Source organism: Lepisma saccharinum, chromosome 10, assembly GCF_977018435.1.
Source record: "Lepisma saccharinum chromosome 10, izLepSacc3.1, whole genome shotgun sequence".
NCBI lineage: Eukaryota > Metazoa > Arthropoda > Insecta > Zygentoma > Lepismatidae > Lepisma > Lepisma saccharinum.
Genome location: NC_139238.1, coordinates 21909141 through 21928597, shown reverse-complemented (window position 1 = coordinate 21928597; position 19457 = coordinate 21909141). Strand labels below are relative to the sequence as shown.

At 39.1% G+C, this 19457-nt stretch overlaps 1 protein-coding gene across 3 annotated transcripts in view; it reads left to right on the top strand.

Annotated features, from left to right (window-relative positions):
• LOC145993814 (protein brain tumor-like) overlaps nucleotides 1-19457 on the top strand; it is a 130831-nt gene that overhangs the window by 55672 nt on the left and 55702 nt on the right. For all 3 annotated transcript variants that reach the window (XM_083129643.1, XM_083129641.1, XM_083129642.1), the window contains exon 3: nucleotides 9285-9343. The gene's annotated coding sequence lies outside the window, so the exon portion shown is untranslated. The remainder of the gene's footprint in view (nucleotides 1-9284; nucleotides 9344-19457) is intronic.

Here is a 19457-nt window from a genome sequence, read left to right as displayed (position 1 = left end):
ATCCTCGTGTTGACACCTTGTCTGCTTTTAAGATAATGGCCTGGAGATGTTTAGAATACTCGGAAGAGTGATAGATTACTTCAACATAAGTGGTGCCAGGAGAGATACTATCTTGGGTAGAACGTGCTGGGCAACACGCTGAAGTAAAGTCGACAGATACTGTGACCTCTGCCACGGGAAAGTTATGAGCAAACAGCCACGCAGCACCGTATCTTCAGATCACACAGAAATGTATACCGAGTTTGGGCAACAGTAGACAGTTGCTAAGGAAAGTGTGTGTTAATTGTCACAAAACGCACCGAACAAGCTAAACTCCATGTCGCAACTCCCTTCTTATGGCCAGAATAGGCGTGGATCCATGGGGAGGGCGATAGGGGGCGAACGCCCCTCCCTACTACATTTTTTTTGTATATAATAATAATATTCTTCCTAATATGTTTGAAGACTTAACTTTTCGGTCTTTTATCGCCAAGTTTAACTAGCTCGAGTTAAATTTTGATTTAAGCTCGCTTTGTTCTCATGATAGGCTAATCGGAACTGGCACTACAGTTTAAATTTGGATGCGAACCACTCTGCAAGATGGCTCACAAGGGGATCGAACCAGAGACCACCAATTTACCCCTCATATCTAATCGTTCAGTTTACCATGACAATGGGTGAAATTATGATAATGAAGACATACAATAACAGTTTGTTTCCAGCCCTGGGCCCTTATTTAAAGAAAAATTAAAACTCGCTCCTCTCTAGAACATACTTGATAACAGAACCATATATTTTGCATATAAAACAGTGCAAGTGGAGGTTAGGATTGATTTTCTCTGAGTTGAGGCACCAGACTGAAATTCACTCCTCTCAACTTCAACTCCTGGATCCGCCACTGGGCCAGTTCTTGCCAGAGCAGCTTTTTCATTGGGTGATGCGAGAATCCCATTTTTACTAATTTCTGATTTTCGAGACAGGAGCCCGCTACTTCTGCTTTTCAAGTAGCGCCCCAATTGTCCTCAACACGCTGAGTCAATGCTGAAATTTTGGGTATCGAACCCGGGACCGCTGGCGCTAAAAGGTGACCATTTGGCACAAGCAGCTTCATAAGTAGTCTGCAATCATGTCTTGTATTGAGTTTTATCTAGTACACAGTTGAGGCAAACTCATGATTAGAATGGTAGTCCTTGGTTAGAGATTTAAGGTGAAAAGGTAAATATAAATTTTAAGAACAATATCAATCTGAAAATTTGAAGATATTGGACTTGCACATTACATCGTCTCTTGGAAGACTTCGTTCACATTATGATTGCCTTTAAAATTATTGTAATATTACAAGTAGTATAAACCCAACGATGTAAATGCTTTCATAAAGTTTTTCGGTGGTTTTTATATTTTTCATATGTAGCCCCAGTAGACTTGAATGGGCAAATCAAGTGTTATTCCTGGGTTACTGCAGTTGTTTCAAAGCTTGGTATTGGCTGGTTGGTATTTATGAACTTGATTTAAAAAAAAAACGCAGGTTTGCCGAGGACGAAAGTCGGTACTTGCGGCATTGGGTACTTAAGATTCTTGAAACGTTTTGCCCACCTAAATGAAACCATGCAGATAATCTTTGTGTCTGACCTGGTTTTGCGTGACCTTTAATACCCAATGTACGTTACTAGCTGTTGCAGTTCCTGAGATCTAAAAGGGCACTTGCTCAGAGACATACTCGTTACAAGACGCATTGAAAAAATGTCTTGGTCGTACTCTGTACCATTGTTAACGTTGCAACGGATCTATGCACGTCTTCGTATATTATTATATCTCAACTTGCTAACCCCCGCTCTTCATCCCAGAATGCCAAGATAAAAAAAAAAAAAAACTATCATCCCTGTTTGGCGAGTTACGATGATAACTAACCCTCTTCTCTTAGGACGGATGAAACGGGTCTCTCCACCCGCTTGCAACCCTCACAATGGACCCAATTTCAGTTAACCCCAAACAGAAAACAGCTAGCGTGTATGAAGTTGGCTTGGATTAACCCTAGTAGGGCTGAATTAAATCCCACTCGATTGGGCCCCTGCACGGTGGACAGTTTGGTCCTCCTAGACGTTGACCAGTGGACGAGATGCGACCAGGCATCTTTGTTGCAGCCTCCGCTCCGTGCACTCTTGCCTCCGGTCCATTCTAGTTTGACCGGAAAGACTTGTTAAAGGATTTCTGTTGCTTGGGATGCTGCAGCAGATATGCAGGGGCCCATTCCTCTACCACCACCACGCGAGATGCACAATGGGAGAGACGTATTACTGTCATCGATTTGCAGGAGTACGTTTAACGACTATTCCTAGCTAACTTCTGTGTCCACTTTGCAGCGGAGTTGCAACGTAGCTATTCTACCTCTTCCCCCCCGACCGCCCCCTTAATCTTATCCACCCAAAGCAGTTCTGTTTGTTTACGTCGTGAGCTGCAGAACTAGGTACCGGGATGCAGGGGAGAGAGAAGACCTTCAATTTGCATTTCTTCCCTCGCACTTTGTGCAAACGGTTCAATGCTCGAACTTGATTTTCAAGATGGTAATAATTAATAACTCTTAGTACAATTTGGGTGACGGTTACCAAAGGGGAAGAAGCCGTTGGAATTTTTAGTGTTATGCGTTTAAGTAGGTTTCTTTTCTATTTGTCCCCAGTTACCACTCTCGCATGTCACTTTAGGTTTACGAAAGTACACTGTCAAGGATTACTTCAAATTATCACGATATCCGTTTCGGATGCAACGGATATCAGGATAGTACAGATTTGATGGATTTTTAAAGAAAATACGTACAGCGACAACGAACATAACAAATAAAGGAATATATGGATAGCCCGTAAAACGGATAAACGATAAAGTTTTATCCAGAGTTGGTCATCGCTAGTTCACGTATGACAAGAATTGTACCTCATGCTTAACAAAGCTCATTTACACAGATTTAAACAGAAAAACAGCAAAACTAGTTTTTCTCTCATTAAGGGCATGTATGAGACGTGTAGTATGTGTAATTAAAAAATAACATTGTTTTGCAACCCTACAATAAATTTACGCACAAACTTGCGTATTAGCCGTGGATACTTTGTGATTACACTGGGTATCTATACTCGCTTTGCTGTATATCCGTCCATTCAATTTTATTGAAAGAGCAATGTATTTTTTCCTACCGCAATGATCTTTTCGGACGCAAGGTATTAATTAACTGCGATGGGTATTGATTGCGTACCTCATGAATGGGATTTAACGAGGCTCTCCATGTTTCACTGCCATTAGGATACGTTGCATTTTACGATTATGTTGGATTGGCTTCACTCCGTTCATCAAATTTAGGCTGGTACCAAATGGATGTGCACTTTGCAGTTAATGGCACACAGAACTGACCCATTTCATTGAAACTCAACTGGTGAATTGTATCAAAGTCGGATATTCGACTAATGGCTCTGCTCTGTTTAGTCTCTTGAAGAGTCGATGGTTTGTATTTCTCACTGAAACTACTTAGGATGTTGAGTGTTCGATTCACTATTCCTGTCTGTATTACCTGTGCCCCATTTATCAACTTTACCTAATCGCTGGTCGTGAAGAGTGGTGTCCTTTTGGTGACGCACCCAAAAGTCTTCACTCAACTGCTTCTTGTAAGCCAACGAGGCTCTGGCGTCGAGACATAGGCCTCTAGGGATGTTTTGTCCTTATTTGTGCTGAACCCCCCTTTAAGCTTACAGTCTCGGCTTTTGAATAGAAGTAGATTTTAGTCCTGGAAGGCTAGTGATTTAAGTTACGATAAGAGGCTGGGTCCCATATAATGTGACGGGTGCAAATAATTCAAATTCAAAATTATGTAATCACTATTCATCCTCATTGTCGGAGTTGGGCAACAGTGACAGAAGAGCGACACAAATTTAAAAATTGTTAAAACATTTTAGTTCACACCTTCACATCCTTGAGTGGTTAGCGTATAGCGGCCCGTATCCGCTGGTTATGGGTTCAGTTTGCGGTTAAATCAGTTTTTGTGAACTATTGCGAATATCTAGCAAGCAGTGAAAGCAAACCACACAGAGATTCACGTTAATGCTCTAGAAGGAATTCTAAGCAGACGCAATCTTTCAGATTTTGGAACATCGTGGAAGTTTTTCGAAAGAGTGGACAATTTCGAAAATGGCTTTGCTGGCGTCAGCCAAGGGTCCAGCAGACCCCTAATTACTATTAAAAAGCCCTGGTTCTCGACACTGCGAGAATAGACACCATTACTTAAGCAGTCCAAATGGTATTGAAAGTATATAAGTGGTTTCAAGTCGGAGAACATATTTGTGGATCAATATTGCAAAATCTTGGAGCACACTTGGATTTTTTTACACCGCCGTGTTACAGGCCGAAGGAAAATCGTTCGGTATGTGAACAAGATAGAAATTGGGCGGGAGTCAAGTCGTTCAACGTGGGCAAGAGGTGACCATGCTTTGTTCAATCCTCTGACCTTGGCAAACGGTGACGTCAGTCCAAATGTTGATACTCCCGGATAGAGAGACCAGACGGCTTTGAGGCGGAGTTTCGATTGCCATACCTGACCGAAGAGTCTGGAATCTCTCTGCCAGCCAGCGAAGCTAATTAACCCTATTTGGGGAAAGCAGTCTGCTTTCACTTCTAACAAAGGATGACCGCGGGATGTCACTGCCGGAGGAAATATTAATTAATGCCTGTGATGTAAAGTGAAAGTACCCCCTCCCCACCTGTGAGGTAATTGAATTGGCTGTCATATGTAAATGCTGTGACGGCGAACGCCCAGAACGAAGGCCAATGGTGATAGTTGTTCGTTATCGCTGCGATTGTTACATTAATGTAGCTTCAAACCATTACACAACGGCCGTAACAACGAAACGTGCACACCACATTGATTTGCACGGCACCGGTTATCCTACAGTAAAGTATTCAAATGCGCCTGAAAGCTTTCCTTAAGGTAACAGCCTGGCGAGTTCTGCAAAGGTTTTATACAATTAAATTTTCCGTCTAAGCGCACGGCCGTGAAATTGGCGGGTGGCAGAAGTTCGTGCTGTTGCCATGTCGGAGCATAAACCCGTGTGTTCGAAGCTTTAAGAGAATGAAAGATCGGTTGTAGAGTTGGTCTTTGTAATCCATGGGATACAAAACTGGCAGTATTTGCTCGAAATTTAAAGGATAACACAAAAGTGCCCCGGAGAGAGAGGTCTTGTCTGATGCTCGAACTAGGCAACGCAGTCCGGTTGACGTTGCCACACAGTGCGCAGGAACCAGCGACATTTGTCTTGTTCTGGCTTTGGTTTTTCCATATGTGGCACCAGCTCAATTATGCCCAGCCGCCTATTTTCGTGGCCGTGCGTTTGTTTAGTGCACAGTTTGGCCTGTTAATGAATAAATTCCTTCCTTCCAAGCTTCGACAGAGTAGAATGTGCAGTATGACCGACCCCCTTTCCTCGCCACATTTTTGACTGACTTATTCACAGAATCAAGTGGGGTAGCCCCCATCTTTGTACGAGTATAGGGAAGAGCTGGGTAGTATCAACGCAACTAATGAGTTTCTTAGTTAAGAAAGTCAAGAAGTATGCTTGTGGTCAAGAATTTTTGCTATTTTTTTCTTCAGTATAGTGAATTTACATTGTTATATACCTGTACAGGGATTTGATAAAATTTAATATTTGGAAATCTAAAATCGTATTGAGTTGGTAGTTAAGATTTGTTCACTTTTGTTTCTTAAGAATTACATTCTTGTATGCTGAAGTTTCGTAAAAATATTAAAGTAATGCGGCCATTCCTCATCCAGGATGAAGTCTGAAGCATTAATACATGCATTAATAATTACAGCAAGTGTAAATCTCTTGTTAAAGTACAGCCTCAGTTTTCGTGATAACTGGCCATTAGGTAGGGCTTTTTCATTGAATAAAAATATATATTTTCTTAATTTCCAGCTATACCTAAGTAGGGGGCGAATCAAGAAATGTTAAGAAAAAGTGAAAGAAGGTCATGAAAAGGTCAAGAATTTTGGATTTGTTATTTTGGTAGACTTGCAAATGCTAATACACTAATACACGGAGAACAACATACTTCCGAGTACAGGAACATCTTTTTTGTCGGCCACGGACATGGAGGACTAGCTCAACCGTTGTGCGAGGAATGAAAATCATAGTATGTTTAAATAAATGCTCGCACAAACTCATTCAGCAGCTCACCAAAGAAGGGGAGAATAAAAGATACGCCCCTGTGATGTTACATCCGTTTCACCCACCCAAGATTCGTGGTAACTATTCAATGTACAAAATGTTTTCCAACTCCACGCTACGCTGCGTCTGCAACTGCTGGGAGTTCATGGACACAGGATGCTGGTACAGTGTACTCTCCAAATGACGTCTAATAGTATATTTATGAGATTCGTGGTACAAAGATGCGTCCTCGAACGTACTAGGAGGCGGATTATTTTGCATGCATGCATGTTTAAATATATTATTTTTTGAACACTTAAATATATGGGGCATTCCATTGTCATGGGTGCGAAAATGATCAAAAATATATTAAGAGAAAGCGAAGGTAATTCACCTTCAGCCTGCGGCTGTTCTACCACCTAACCCCAGTTCAAGGAGAAATTGATTGTTCTTTGGTGTCATGGGTGGGACACAATACAAAACAAGTAAATCAAAAAGTTAAAATGAATTAACAATCTGTAAAATACCTTATAACTTAATTATTTTTTAGATTGTTCACCCAAGATACGATAAAGTATTGCATTTAATTTTAAAAATTGATATTCAGGGACACTTTCACTAGGAATGCACTACGCGCACACACATATCGCCCAGGATTATTTGCTAAATAACTATTGATATTTGCGAAATCACAAATATTAGTATTATTACTTTGCTCCTCAGGTCCTAGGTGGTTTAACAAAAGTACAACTTGTAAATGTTAATAAACTTGAAAAGTTGGCAAGGAAAGCAACCACCCACCAAGTTACGCCTATGTTGGGGATTTAAATAGATGCTACCTTCGCGGATACTTTAGTATTATACGGACTACCTCCTTTGTCTACGTTAAATTATAACCTAACCTAACCTAATACAGTGTTCCTATTATGTCCATAAGTGTTTATATTGCTTTCCCAGAAAACACTGTCTGAAATGAGGTAGTCCGTATAATACTAAAGTACCCATGTAGGTACTTGGAACCGCAAATATGGACCTGATCGTAAGAATGAAGAGTACATTCAAAGAACAGTTTCTGTCGCTGCATTTGCACATCGAGAGGAAAGAAAATACATTGGGTGTACACTTCGCTTCGCTTTACAATGCAACCAAATCGTGTAAGGTGAGAATTTTTTCAAGGAACATTTTGGGAAACCATTCGAACCATAGGTTGCATGGTGTGAACCGTGTGCATACGATACACTTGTTTTTCACACGGCGCTTGACGTGTTAAATTCCATGTCGAAATCTGCATTTTAATCGGTGTTTCATGGCGGTTGCATTCTCCTGATTTGTTGCAATCCGCCTTGAGAAACTGCAGAATGACGAATGTTCACGAGACATCAGTGCTGAGCACGATAGCATAATTTATATTACATAATTACGTGCTTTGGTGGACACAGTATTGCATAACTTTTTTTTCCAAGGCGTATCAGCATTTCTTCTCTCCCGCCGTGAAAGTGAACACTATTTCGTGTACACCGGAAGCTTTATCGGAGCCGCAACAAAGTACGTGGAAAGTTGTCGATGTACGAACCCTCTTGGGATGTTACCTATTAGCACAATAAATTGCGCACTGTGTGTTCACCTTTGGTCTGCTCGGCAGGTGTTCGCCGAAGCAAAAATATTTCCTCAAATGTTGGGGATGGCCTGGGCCCGCACTACCGTGCTTATTTTTCAACATTTTTTGTTTGTGATTGATTACTTACTTTCTAATTTTACTAATGCTTTGAGTGTATTCACCTGATTCGGCTTGCGAGCTCTGAGTTTGACACCAGACCGACCAGTCACTCGTAAGTCTTAAGTTAGCTAATTAGTTAACAGTACTACTAATAATATCTAATTTTTACCTTGTATTTGAAAATAAACCTTCAAATCCAATATTCACGACATTTTACACTATAAACAGTGGTATTTCCAATAATCAATATAAACTTTTCTTGTGCCGTTCTTATGTCAGAGAATGTGGTGTGGGATTATAATAGCAACAATTTGTTTCAATAACAACTCTTAACAAGCTTAACTTTACTAACGATTTAAACTACCGTCTAATGCGTTTAATAGTATTTTCTCGACGCCCGGATAAAGTTTGGCCAATCGCGAGGGAGACTCAACGCGACGTCTGAAGGCACTTGCCAACCGAGGAAATCTGTGCTCACCGAGAAAGTTCCCAACTGCACTGTTCTCGTCCTTTTTGCATCACACCCCATTGCAACTCTAAGGCTGTGATTGGTTTTAGCATAATCACATCATGCAATGTTAACCAATAGCATTTAGGCTCTTACCCGTCTAGCTACAGCTTCTATTGCGACACTATGCAAAACACGCTCAATGAAATCCAACACTCTTCCTACGCACTATTCCCGTTCCTCGTAATCACCCTTTCGTCCTACGTGTTATTGTACGTGACCCAAAGTAATCGATCACAATTTCATGCTTAAATTCGGCACCCACTAATGTCCTTGAATAAACACATTCTTTAAACTAAATTTGTAAAGATAGTGTTCTGTGTGTAACACTACACTGTGGAGTCCGGGAATCTGTGGTGTAGCGCCGCGCATAACTGTAGAGAATGGGAGACGTAGCAGGCCAGTGCACCCCTCCATGCACTCACTTCCTCTCACGCGTTCATTGGTCGAGCCTTCTGAGTCACTACTTGCGCACGCAGAGGATTTGTTTTCGTTCGCATGCTTCAGATATTCCCGGACCAATATGTGTTTCATGTAGGTATTATTTTCGGAAAAGACCCAAACAACCTTTTGGTCATGCGTTCGACGTCAGGCAAAATGCTTTCGTGTTAAGGTCTTGGCTTAAATAATACTTAAGATATATATATATATATATATATATATATATATATATATTGTCCTGTCAATTAGAGTGATGATTTCACATCACACCTTCCATCGTCATCAATGACGTAGTGATTTTAGTTATTAAATGCGTGTTACATTGTTGTTAATGAGAATGTCAGCTATTATCAATAGGATAGTGATTTTAGTTTAATTTATTGCTTCCTTATGTTCTCGTGTAAGATTTAAATTTAAGAAAAACCTTACAATATTTAATTTTACTTTTTCTAAATTTCAGATTTGTTCTGATGCTTAAAGATAAGGAAGTTGACACAGAGCGAAGAGGTGGAGCATAAGGTATGTTAACTGCTTTGGCTACTGTATTATCTTATAATTTTATTTCCTTTTATATTTTAATGCAGATGCTTGGTGCCTTCTCTTTCACACTGTTTGTGCTGTTCTGTAATTGGAACACTAGGCTTTCTAAAAAATATATATTTTCTACTATGAACAATGATTCTCGTGTTGCAGAATATGAAATATGTAATATTTTTATTATTTATTCCAGCTTACATGTCTTCTGTATGTCTAGTTAACTCATTTCGCATAAAAGTAACTGGTTACTTCTTCAAATTGCAACTGTAACCCCTTTTAACTTGATCCACTTTGTGTACGTTTTTACACGCACGCAAATTCTTCCAATTTTTGCAAAAAGAAAGAAAATAAAATTGAACCACATCTGCGTCTTAAAGAATGTTCGATTTGTTAAATAAATTTAGAAAAACTGTTGTACGTTTATGACTAAAATAGCCTTCATGTGTCCCAAGTGAATTAATTTCAGAACATGTAGGATATGGTGATAATGATAAATAATATAATCTTCAACAATACCCCTGGACTTGCCAAAGCTTCTTGGTTCAACCGTAATTGCCAAAGTTATGATTTGCTAATAAGAATTATTAATCTTCATTGTTCAAGTATAGGAGTTTTATTTTCATTTTTAAAAATGAGTTCAATTATAATTTATTGAAAATTAGTTCTCGTGTTTTGAAGGTCATCAGTGAAAGACAGTTTGTTTATTAACATGGAACTGTATTTTGCAGATAAGTGGACGGAAATTTTGTCCCTTATATTCTACTGTCAAACGGCTGTAGTATCACCCTTGAAAAATTAAACATAAAAGCAATAAGAAACTGCCCAGGTCACCATTAGATGTAAAGTGAAGCTTATCTGGAGGTGAATAGCATATTCTCCAAACATATCACACGACATGTTTCCGTTCCTAAGTCTCTAATGCTAAGCACTGAAACGCAATTGAAAGCTCTATCCCCTGCCACTCCCCTCGAGTTAGGAGTGGTCTTTTGTGTGTCTACGCAGGAAGCTCAGCGTACGTTCCTTTCATCTCGGGCCCCTTTGAAGCGAATGGAGTGGGTTTATCCCTCTTCCATACGCCACTGCATGAAGTGCTACCAATCTGGCATCTCAGTATTACCACGCGTGTGGATAGTGCAAAGTTGTAGTTGCGAATACGTAGAAATGGAGCATATCTTAGCATTTAATAATTCTGTGAATGTTAGTGGCAATGGTTTTACATTCCATTGTCTAGTGCAAGAAATAATGCAAAATGAATAATGTCCAATAAAAATTGCATTCTATTGTTTAGCATTTCTTTGACGGTTGCTTTTCCGTCGAACTTTGAATCACTGTATCAAAGAATATTTTTGCACGCTACTAATAATAATAGACGTAAAATATTCAGGAACTTTACTTTTCGTCAACAGGATCTAACATTCTTTGTTATTCAATAAATATTCAATTATTTATATTTGACATTAATTCAGTTGTTTTCATACAAATTTTTGGCGTAAACTAGATAATACATCCGTGCTGTTAACAATATTAATTGATGTACGTACTATAAATAACTTAGCAAATTATATTAACCAGGGTGGCGACAGACCTGGAAAACCGGGAAAAGTCAGGGAATTTGAGGTGTCAAAAAAAGTCAGGGAAATGTCAGGGAATATTGTCTTTATTTACTTCGAACACTCTTTTGACGAAAATTGTTATAACTCAGGCACTATGGGAGCAATCTACTTCGGATAACTTTTGTTTTGCAGCTAAAAGATCAGCGCATGACACCGTGTACAATTTAGAACACCGGACCGAGGAAGGGGGCTGGGGGGAACGTCCCCCAAATTTCAATGGAAAAACGTAAAAATCTGGAGTTTGCCCCCTCTTCTCCCGCTATTTTCTGGAGAAGGCGCAAACTTTAGTATTCTTTTCAAAGAATGGACATTTCTCAAGAGAATGAAACATGTTTCATGTTCTTGGGTGCCATAGAAGTTGAATAATAAGCCAAAATGTCATTTTTTTCTTTAACGAAAAATAGGTAATTTGCATTTTTGGAGGAAAATTGTTATAACTCGGACACTATGGGAGCAATCTACTTCGGATAAGTTTTGTTTTGCAGCTAAAACATCAGCGCATGCAACCGTGTACAATTCACAACGCCGAACCGAGGAAGGGGGTATGAGGGGCGCGACCCCCGAATTTCAATGAAAAACAAAAATCTGGAGTTTGCCCCCTCTTCTCCCGCTATTTGGGAAGAAGGCGCGAACTTTAGTATTCTTTTTAAAGAATGGACATTTCTCAAGATAATGAAACATGTTTCATGTTCTAGGGTGTCATACAAGTTGAATAATAAGCTAAAATGTGATTTCTTGTTTTGTTTTTTTTTACGAAAAATAAGGTAATTAGCATTTTTGGAGGAAAATTGTTATAACTCGGGCACTATGGGAGCAATCTACTTCGGATAAGTTTTGTTTTTCAGCTAAAACATCATAGCATGCAACCGTGTACAATTAAGATCGCCAAACCGAGGAAGGGGGGTTTGGGGGCGTGACCACCGAATTTCAATGAAAAAAAAAACAAAAATCTGGAGTTTGCCCCCCTCTTCTCTCGCTATTTTCGGGAGAAGGTGCAAACCTTAGTATTCTCTTCAAAGAATGGACGATTCCAAAGAGATTGAAACTTGTTTCATGTTCCTGGGTGCCATACAAGTTGAATAATGAGCCAAAATGTGAAACTATTCGGAAATGTGTCATGGATATGTTGCGGAGAGGGGGGGGGGAGGTTGATCATCAATATGAATTTCCCAGGCTTGCTCCAGACCTGTGTCAGAGTTTCAACCCAAACAGAAGAGTATGAGGGTCCAAAAAGCCTTTACCATCACTCTGATGATACCATATAATATCATCGAGGGAGTAAAGGTTAAGCCTCTAAATATTACGTTGAAAATGCATTGAATTATCATTTTTTCTTGTCCGTATGGGAGAGTAGTAAGGAGACAGAACTGTCAACAGATGGAGGGGATGGGAGTGGGTGGCACCGTCCGATAGTTGTCGGATGTCGTAGTAAGGCATTTTGTTGGGCAAACTGAAGGAACATGGAAACAAATAGGTTCCATTGATACATATGATTTTTGTCGAATATCGCCACCCGACAAAGTATCTCACTACAACATGTGACAGAAATTGCATGCATGGGACTCTTATGATTTAGGTTCGATGTCTTCGCACTGCAACATCCAACAAAAACCGTATGCATAAACAAGAAGAGCTTTAGACTGCAAATATGCTGCTGGAATTGTATTACTCTTCTGGCTCACTTCACCTCATTTAATGTATCAGTGCTTACAAAGGTTTTCTTTCATCGTCCTGACGTATTAGTGGTTTCGCACAAGTTAACATACGTTTACAATCACATTGCACTATTCTTAGATATCAAGAAGACAAGAAGAATCCAACATAACTGGATATATATTGAATACTATCACGAGAAAGTGAAACATAAATCTGCATTGGTGAACGTTATAAAAATTGGCAAGTGCACACTCCCAACCTCAAATTTACTGCAACACTAGTATTGCAATGAAATTAACACCATTCTCTGTCCTGTTTGTTTAAACTCGTGAGAGATGGTCATTAATCTCTCACTGAGTAACGTTAATGTCCAATATTATGAAATAAAATACTAATAATAAATACGTAAATATTTTAATATCATATTTACTCGAATCATTCAATCATAAAAGCAAATCACTTTCTTCAAGAATTGACTTTTTTCTGCCAGCCCTGCTAAATTTTCACTTTCCATCTACTGATTTATACGAGGGGTGGCCAGAAAGTAATTTCCGATTGATTTTTCGCAAACGCCAAAACCGTGAAAAATGGTAGTTGCTGCGAAGTTATGTTTAGGAATGTGCAGTGATGTCTGGATACATTTTTCGCCCTTTCTAAATATGAAAATAATGCGAATTTGTCATAAAATGTGAATTTGGCGTTATTAGCGATTTTTTTTAAAGAAATGACCTAAAACAACAAAAATTTTCATGAAATCCAACATTCTTGTCTTTTCTAGGCCTGTTTGTGTACACAGAACATGCAAGTTTTCCAACATTTTACTCAAGAGTAAACTATAGAGTTATACGTACATGGAATAATTCCGACAGCCACATTAAATCCTGTATTTCCCAGGATTTTTTCAACTATCAAAACCATTTGCATCACAGAGAAAAGTGGCAGGGTTCTAACAGGAGATCGAGTGCGTATCTACTGTCACACGGGATCCACATCCTCGTATTTGTCGCACGAGATATGTTTTGAATTACGAAGCTAAGTGCGCTCCATCGGCATTTGTCAAGCGAGTAATAATGGAGCTCAGTCGTTAGGGCGTCTGACTACTATGCAAGAGACCCGGGGTCGATCCCCTGCAGGGGAGAACCGGGATGTTTTCCGCCTATTCAAACTGCTCCGGCACCAACCCAGCATCATATGAAGCTTGTACCTTGAGGAAACTTTGTGGGATAAAGGTAGCCAGGAGCATGGTGCTTATCAATCACCCCCACCTTTAGCCATGATCAAGAAAGTGTGGGGCCCTAACTCCACACCCTTATACACCTTCATGGAAAAGTCCAGGGGAGCACTTTACTTTTACTTCCTCAAAAATCTGTTCCAACATATCAAACTGTCACGAAAATACGTAGACCATGTGATCTACAATTTAAAATAATAGTTTAAAAGCACAATGGAGTATTAAGTTTCGGTATATTTGGCAGATAAATGTTCTAAAACAAAAAAGCGAATTTTGGGAAACTTAATACTGACAAGTCAAAAAAAGATAATGCCAATTTTTTGGTGCCATTATATATCGGTATCAGTCACGTGAGATTGATTGATTTTAATTTTTTGGGTGCGTCGCCACTTATGGTTATTATGCACCCTTCAGTATATATGGGGGAAATTCCATTATCTAAAATCCTTACCTTAAAATTTAAAAAAAGGGGTATGGAAAATAACTTTCCCAAAAGAACTCTCACGAAGAGGCGTAAGTCATGTGACTTACAATTTGAAACAGTAGTTTAAAAACACCATGAAGAAATAATTTCAGATATTTGCCAGAAAATGCGCTAAAATGAAAATGTGAATTTTGAGAAAAATAACACCGTATAGTAAAAAATAAAAAATAAGAAAATACACCAATTTGAAAACAAATAACAAAATATCAAGGTCCCTACCGATTAGGCATAAATAAAACATGAATATCAGTTGTAATTTATTGCATTAGTAAGAGTGAGCCTTAACCTAATTTTCGGCATAATCACCACCGTTGTTCTAGCATTTGTCGTAGCATGGCACTAGATTTTGTATGCCCATGGTATATGTGTCGGACAGCAAAGACTGGAACTATCTCTACCGCAGTGTTGCCCTGCCAGAATCCTCTTCAGTTAAACAAAGAGATGAAAGTCGGTACATTCAAGGCCAGGGCTGTACAGGGAGTGGTCCAAGATCTCTCACCTGAAGTGATGCAAAGGGCCTGTGTGTACTCAGCTGTACAGGGTTGTGCACAGTCGATTGGCCTTCCGTGAATTGTCTGCACCATCGTCTGACCATACACGACGTCCGGTCTGCACACCTCACACAATTGCTGGTGGCTCTGTGCCAAATTCTGAGTGTACATTGTAGGCTAGGCTCGGTGGGAGACTGTATGACGGCTGCATTGCAACTGTACCAGATTACTGCTACATGCCACTTCTTCCTGCCTGCATGGGTGTGTGTCTATCTCTGACCACCAGTGCTGCGTATAGGCACCAATGGAGCTTTTTTCAGGATGTCCCTCGTATATGAACTTTCAGAAGCTTTTATTATTAGAGTGTTCCTGTTTTAATGTATGGTTAGCTAAATCAGGTACATATACAATGCAATTCTATAAATTCTTTGCGTTAAATTTCTAATACCTACATACCCTTTTCGACAGCATTAATGGTATAACTGCATCTTGTCAGTTTCACAGTACTTCACTTGGATATACTGTACTGAAGCAGAAATCCCATTGATAATGTAAGGAAATATGACACTTTATTTTGTTCGATTCAATTGTTTCACTTATATGCAAGAGTTAAGTTGTTTGCTTTACAGAGAAGAGAGCTTGATGCATTGAAAAATGAGTCCGCACTCGTGGTTCTTGCAAGCAGAGGGTCCCAAACTTCAGTGGAAATATCAACATATAATACCGAGAATGTATAAGGAAACTGATCATTTACAAATTGTATTTATTAATCAATCACTCTTCACTCTTATTTTTTTAAGTCGTAACTTTAAAAATAATCAAGTATTTTATTTTAAACTTACTGCGTATGACAAAATTCCGTAATCCTTCCCTAGCTTGTGAATTGTAATAATTTTCCAAATTCACTCTTTTGCAGTTTGAATTCAAATCATAGAGAATAGAGAAATTGAGTCAATTTCATAGAAAATAATATTGGTACTTAACAAATCTATACCTGGATCTGTATGAGTTTATTATTTTCATTTGCAAAAACATCGATTTAGTTTAGTTTGTAATTGTCAGGGAAAAATGTAAATTTTGTCCTGGAAAACCTGGAAAAGTCAGGGAATTTCATTTCTGCTTGTTTGTAGCCACCCTGATTAACATATTTAAACATTTATATTGTCATATTATTTCTGATACACTTGGTTCGGACCCCCTCCCCCCCCGAAATATATCTTTAGAAACTGCCTGGTCTGGATGGGTAAATTCGGATCCACTTTTATGAAAAATATATTGGGGGAGGTGTAGATAAATCGCTATGATGAAGTTGTTACGTGCAATAGTACTCCAATTAGGTAAGCACCTAGCGTAGCTACTACCTATCAGAAAAAGGACATGGCACTGCCAAATGTATCCGCTTTCTCCCATGCAGAATTAGAGACCTTGGAAGAAGTGCTGCTGATGACGTCACTCTTATCGTCGACACCACACTCTGAGAAGTAGCCGTTTTTTATCGATATAACAGATGTGGGTTGAACTTGGAATGGATGGTTGGAATGGATGGTTTGTGGGCCAGTCACCTCTTGACTTCTCTCATCGTTGGGCGTGGGACTGCTGTGGCGGGCGCATGGTGCCAGGAGAACGGCACTAGATTCAACATGATGCAATCACGTGACCTCCATGTGTTAAAGCAGTCGGTCGCTTCTATTGAAAGTGGGTATTTTTGTTGATGTGCTGCTTTTTTTTTGTCTACCAGAGGCGACTGTTGCTGTGGATCGATAATAATTAATTCCATGGTCTTGAACCGAAATAAATAGGGCGTGGTGGACAGACGTAAATAGTATCTGCTGTAACTGACGGTCTCCACCTCATCTCTATCATAGCGAATATTGTGTTCATTGAACTTTTTTTCGGTAATGTGAACAAAGTTGCGTTCCTCTTGTTTTTGAGATGTGTAAGGGATATACCCCTTTCTGAAGACACCCAATTGTCAGCACCCTGGACTTCATTTCACAGACTAACGAGGTCCTGTCGCCTGGACCTGCGGCCAGGACAATCCTCTGTATAGTACTTGTGTCGTCCATGTGTGTTTGTCCTTTCATCCTTCTCACCGTATCATCATTCCTCCTCATCTTTGCAATTAGCCAAAGGTGGAAGAAAAGTGACGTAAAATAACCTAATTCTATCAATATCTCTCAGTATAAATAATATATTAAATATTAATATATATATATATATATATATATATATATATATATATATATATATATATATATATATATATATATATATATATATATAAGAATCTGATACAAAGAAAATACATTGAATAATCGCTTGGGAGTGACCACCGTTTAGTGTTAAGAAGGCAGGTTCACATACTGGGTGAATCATGGAATTGTTCTATCATCCATTTATTTCCACATGGCCATTAACCCAGAGCAGAGGCGTAGCGTGCTTACTAGTATTTCGAGTTGGGCCCATTCTGTGATAAAAACATAAAAACGGCGTGTTGGAAAATAGTACGGAATTAACGACTTGGAGTGTGTGTGTCACTAAAGAATATCAGTTGGGACTAAGTATGGTCAGTAATTTCAGATGTTCGTGACTGCAATGTATAGTATTTTTTTTTTTTTTTTAAGCATTGACTTTTCCTCAGGTTTTTCAGTTATGGAAGTTTTTTCTCGAACATTTCTTCTCCTTAAATGCCGAAAACCTTCAATTTTACATGTTGCATATGTACATATTTTCTTCAAGTGCCATATCATGTCACCAAGTCACCTTTCTTGACTGGCTACACCCGAAGACTAAGATAATATAAAATAGTCACAATAGTCGCTATCTCAATGTACTAAAGTCACAGATATAAAGCATTTGGTTGGTGAGATCTAACAGGTGCTTTTTCCCACCTTTATTGAGTGCACTTTCACGCCATGTACAATGCACGTCTTATGGTTCTAAAAAACGAAAAGGGTTGGAGCCTGGAACCTGGAGAGACATCAATTCCCTTTGTCGCGGTTAAGCGGTGATGGTAATATATGATGTATGAAGAAAGGGATGAGAGAGTCAACACGCTGACCACACGTCGCAAAAAAAAGCTGTCCCGACTGGCCTAGGGTCACCTCACGGGCTTTGGCGGCCTGGAAAGAGGCAATAAAACCATTCAAGAGGCATTGAAAGGAATAAAAAAAACTTTATTCATAGATGGAATCCAGGGGGATTTTTTGTGCTTACTACATTCTGAAATACCGGGTTGTGTGTACGTTTTGATAATTTTACTGTATGTGCGTATTGCTTGCATTGTAGAATTCTTGTAGTTTACGATTGTTAGAAGCTAGTAAACACTTTTTTAAAGGGGGGGGAGAACTTTTAAAGGGGGGGGGGAGAACACGCACCCTGTTTATCAGACAAGTGAAAGTCTGGAATCCTTCCACCGTCTTTGACTCGAAACATGATCAGTATTAGCATAGTGTGTTAGAGCAGGGGGTCCCAAACTTTTTCGTTTCACGACGCCCTTAGCGTTTCAAGATTTTTCTGCGGCGCCCAAGTCAGAATGTTGGCCTATCTAACACTTGTAATGCTCAGTTTAGTCTGGTTAGGTTGCGTGCCTTAAGTTAAAAAATACACACATTTCAAATTCAGAAACATTTTACATGTAAAAAGTACATATTTGGAATAAGTGTCAATTCAGTGAAAATATTGGAACCACTGTATTAGAGCCTTACTATCTTAACTTTTCATTTGAAAATACACTGGAGAAACCTCTTTTAATTTTTGATTAGTATGGAAGTTATTGTTGTAATAATTACACTCACTCATATGTGTGGATGTATCACCAAAGTGATCATACTATTCATTGATTCAATTGGACACGTGCCGCACTGTCATCCTGGATTCAACGTCAATAATTCAAGTGCAGTGAACGGACTTCTCACAAAGATCAGTTTTGTACATCGGTGTTACTGATTTAACAAGCGAACAAATCCAATTAAAGCTGGCCCCCTTGGCAGAGTGGTTAGCATATCGCGCAACGACGCGGGTTCGAATCCTGGCCTGGGCATGGATGTTTGTAAGTGTCCATCAATTTCTTCATATCATCACTCATCCTCATCTTTGCAAATTAGCCAAAAGTGGCACAAGAAACGAAGTAAAATAAAGCAATTCAACCAAATTTATCATATAGTTGATTATTGCGAACAATTTCGGAAAAGTGTTGGGGAAAAATGGGGCGAGGTGGGGATAAAGCTCTGGACAAATTAAAGAACTAATCTAATTCATGTGTGATTTAGTGCTCTTTCCTGAAGAATACAATTTCCTCACATGCTTCTAACTTTTAGATTAAAAATTTTCTGCTACTGAAGATAGAGAAATGATTTTTTTTTGCACTCAATGAAATCAGCTCGACATTCTCTAACGGCTTGAACAAAAAATTTCATTCGAAAAATAATGCCTTGAAGAGAAATGATATTTTTGCACTCAATGAAATCAGCTCGACATTCTCTAACGGCTTGAACAAAAAATTTCATTCGAAGAATAATGCCTTGAACATCAGTTGTTATCTGTTTGTGGTGTTGCTAGTGTGAATACAAAATTTAATCGACTTTTTCAACCACAATTTTGAAGTATGCAAAACAAAATG